This window comes from Amblyraja radiata, chromosome 3 (assembly GCF_010909765.2).
Source record: "Amblyraja radiata isolate CabotCenter1 chromosome 3, sAmbRad1.1.pri, whole genome shotgun sequence".
Classification (NCBI taxonomy): domain Eukaryota; kingdom Metazoa; phylum Chordata; class Chondrichthyes; order Rajiformes; family Rajidae; genus Amblyraja; species Amblyraja radiata.
The window spans coordinates 11990155-11994327 of NC_045958.1; the positions used below are offsets into that span (position 1 = coordinate 11990155).

A 4173-nucleotide genomic window follows, 5' to 3' on the forward strand; every position below is an offset into this window, starting at 1 on the left:
ACAAGGACATAGTAGATGAATATTGGTCTACTCAAAAAGACGTTTCAGTCTGCAAGTACCTTCCCATTAGAGTGACCTACTTTGCCATGGTTGGCTGCATCCTGCCCAACTCAGCAACCAGAATGTTGGTGAGGGAATGTGTAGATTCCAACAGATGCAAGTTTTAACTGAAGATAGACACAAAGGGCTGGAGTGACTCGGCGGGTCGGACAGCATCTCCAGAGAAAGGGAATAGGTGACGTTTCGGATCTAGACATGAAACGTCGGCTATGCCTTTTCTCCAGAGATGGTGGCTGGCCTACTGATTTGCTCCAGCTTTTTGTGTCTATTTTTGATGAGGTAATCCAGAATTTAAGAAGGGGGGGATGACGGAGCACCAAACAGGATGATTAGGGAAGGTGAGGAAAATGAAGGAGATTACAGGGTTACAGGGTTACAGGGTTTACAGGGATTACTAGGTAGACTGAGGGAACATTCAACGATGTACTCAAAGCTTCCTTAAAGAAGTGCAGAAGTATTATTCAGAATAGTATTGAGAATCATAAGGCCACATACTGGGAACTGTTCAAGTTTGATAGAGCCCTTGGGGCTAGCGGAATCAAGAGATATGGGGAGAAGGCAGGCACGGGTTACCGATTGTGGATGATCAGCCATGATCACAATGAATGGCGGTGCAGGCTCGAAAGTCAAAGTTAAAGTCAATTTTATTTGTCACATACACCCGAAGGTGCAGTGAAATGAATTTGCCAGCAGTGGTACAATTAAAAAAGAACACACAATACACAATAAGATTTAACACAAACATCCACCACAGCATTCTTCGCTGTGGTGGAAGGCAACAAAGTTCAGCCAGTCCTCCTCCCTTGTTCACCCCTGGTCGGGGGGCCATGAACGATCGTACACACTCCGCGACTTGGAGGTCCCGAATCGGCACTTTCTTACCGGAGACCGCGGCTTCAGGATGTTACAGGCCTTGGGCCGGCGGTCGGAGTTCTTCTCAGGGAGATCCCCGGAAAGGAATCCCAGGCTACGGATGGTAAGTCCACGCCGTGCCAACGGTTAGAAGCTCCGCAGAACGCGGCTTCAGGATGTCGTAGTCCGCGGGCCAGCGATCGGAGCATTCCTCTCTGGCGACTCCTGGTAAGGATTCGCCCGCTCCGCGATGGAAAAAGTCCACGCTGCGCCCGCAGGTGATGCTCCGGGCCCGACTACAAGAAAGGCCGCTCCAATCCAAGCTGTTAGGCCGCGAGAGGGGAGGCAGAGAGGCGACATGGAAAAGGTCACCTCTCCATCGATGGTGACTTGAGAACGGTTTGCCCCTTCCGCCACCATCCCCCACCCCGACACAAGACACACCGAGAAACACCCAAAACAAACACTTAGACAAACCAATAAACAAAAAGTCAAAATAACGGACACACTGCTGACAGGGCAGCCGACTCACAGCGCCCCCTATAAAGGGCCAAATAGCCTTCTCCTGCACCTGATTTCTGTTAGTCCCCCTATTTCAGGGCACCATAATGTTTGGGACACAGCAATGTCATGTAAATGAAAGTATTCACGTTTAGTATTTTGTTGCATATCCTTTGCATGCAATGACTGCTTGAAGTCTGCGATTCATGGACATCACCAGTTGCTGGGTGTCTTCTCTGGTGATGCTCTGCCAGGCCTGTATTGCAGCCATCTTTAGCTTATGCTTATTTTTGGGGCTAGTCCCCTTCAGTTTTCTCTTCAGCATATAAAAGGCATGCTCAATTGGGTTCAGATTGGGTGATTGACTTGGCCACTCAAGAATTTACCATTTATTAGTTTTGAAAAACTCCTTTGTTGCTTTAGCAGTATGTTTGGGATCATTGTCTTGCTGTTGAATGAACCGCCGGTCAATGAGTTTTGAGGCATTTGTTTGAACTTGAGCAGATAGGATGTGTCTATACAGTTCATAATTCATTATGCTACTATCTTCAGCAATTGTATCATCAATGAAGATGAGTGAGCCAGTACCTTCAGCAGCCATACACCCCTACTACTGTTTCACAGATGAGGTGGTATGCTTTGGATCTTGGGCAGTTCCTTCTCCTTGGGCAGTTCCTTCTCTCCTTCATACTTTGATCTTGCCATCAATCTGATATGTTAATCTTCATCTCATCTGTCCACAAGACATTTTTCCAGAACTGTGGTTGCTCTTTTAAATACGTCTTGGCAAACTGAAACCTGGCCATCCTAATTTTGCGGCTAACCAGTGGTTTGCATCTTGCAGTGTAGCCTCTGTATTTCTTTTCATGAAGTCTTCTGCGGACAGTGGTCTGACAAATCCACACCTGACTCCTGAAGAATGTTTCTGATCTGTCAGACAGGTGTTTGGGAATGTTTCTATATTATACAGAGAATTCTTCTGTCATCAGCTGTGGAGGTCTTTCTTGGCCTGCTAGTCCCTTTGCAATTATTAAGCTCTCTTTCTTCTTAATGATATTCCAAACAGTTGATTTTGGTAAGCCTAAGGTTTAGCTGATGTCTCCAACAGTTTTATTTTTGTTGCTCAGTTCCACAATGGCTTATTTGACTTTCATTGGCACAACTTTGGTCCTCATGTTGATAAACAGCAATAAGCGTTTCCAAAGGTGATGGATAAACTGAAGGAAAGATTCGGGGCTGAGAGCTCTGCATTAAGGAGGCAATTAAACACACCTGAGCAATTACAAACACCCATGAAGCCATGTGTTCCAAACATTATGGTACCCTGAAATGATAGGACTATGTATAAATACAGCAGTAATTTATACATGATGAGATCAAAATGTATAAACATGGCCTTTATTAAAATCTGACAATGTGCACTTTAACCACATATGATATTTTTTATTACAAATCTCAAATTGTGGAATACAGAGGCAAATAAATAAATAAATGATGGGTCTTTGTCCCAAACATTATGGAGGGCTCTGTAAAGCTAGAGTAACTCAGCGGGTCAGGCTGCATCTCTGGAGAAAACGAACAGAACGCTATAGAGGCCAAATCAATGGATATATTTTTTTTAACGTAGAGATAAAAAGATTATTGATTAGTACGGGTGTCAGGATACTGGATACTGAGTTGGATGATCAGCCATGATCATATTGAATGGCGGTGCAGGCTTGAAGGGCCGAATGGCCTACTCCTGCACCTATTTTCTATGTTTCTATGTCAGGGGTTATGGGGCTAAAGGCAGGAAAATACTGTTGAGGCAGGAAAATAGACCAGCCATGATTGCATAGACCCGATGGGCCGAATGGCCTAATTCTGTTCCTACAACATGAACATGAATTTGTGATGTTTCGGGTCGAGACCCCTCTTCAGATTCGGTTTGAGGAAGGGTCTCGACTCGAACGTCATCTATTCCTTTTCTTCAGATGTGCTGCCTGACCCGCTAAGTTACGCTAGCGTTTTGTGTCTATCTTCGGTTCTAACCAGCATCTGCAGTTCCTACCTATAGAATATAAGCAGACGCTTTCTCAGGTCAACTCCATGCAAGGCCGGCCGGCCGGCCAGCCAGCCAGCCAGCTAGCCAGCTAGCAGCAGCTCACCTGAAGCTCCCTCACTCACTCCTTCCTTCACTCCCGGGCAGCAGCCGCCTCCTCCTCCTCGCCACAGGCACATCAAGACCAGCGTCCTCCACGCGTTAACTCACGTGACCACTCTGGGGGCAGGGGTCACATTCAGCTCAGTCCTCACTTGAACTTTTACTAAAACAATAAATGACACCAACACATTGTAAAAATGAGCAAAACTACCCCCGTTTCCCTTTTCCCCGATTTAGATTATTTTTTGTTGCTCTAAAAATGTGCTTATTGTGGCCTTGTCAAACATAAGGGTTAGCACTACACGCTACGAATCCCAGCTGTGGAGACACTGGTATCGTTGTCTCGTTGTAGGACATTGATCATCTTTTAATCTGGATTTTAACTTATGTATTGTGGGTTTTTTAAAATATAAATTATGATGTTTTTATAAGTGATATACCAAGATTTTATATGTATTTTATGATATTTGATATGCAATGCATTTTTAATGTAATGTTGCCCCTTGTCTGGACCTTGAGTCCGTAATAAAGTGTATTATTACTATTGCTAGGGGATTGTCAGATGGATCATCACGTGACCGCGGTCAGGTGGAGGGCTGATGGGAATTGTAGTTCAC

At 45.0% G+C, this 4173-nt stretch overlaps 1 protein-coding gene across 2 annotated transcripts in view; it reads right to left on the reverse strand.

Annotated features, from left to right (window-relative positions):
• Positions 1-3671, reverse strand: part of ttc37 (tetratricopeptide repeat domain 37) — a 114637-nt gene extending 110966 nt beyond the window's left edge. Inside the window, exon 1 of one of the 2 annotated variants that reach the window (XM_033017294.1) lies at positions 3561-3671. The gene's annotated coding sequence lies outside the window, so the exon portion shown is untranslated. Of the gene's footprint in view, positions 1-3463; positions 3483-3560 lie in introns of those variants that run through there. The other variant, XM_033017295.1, reaches the window with a different exon arrangement.
• Between the last annotated feature and the right edge of the window lie 502 nt (positions 3672-4173).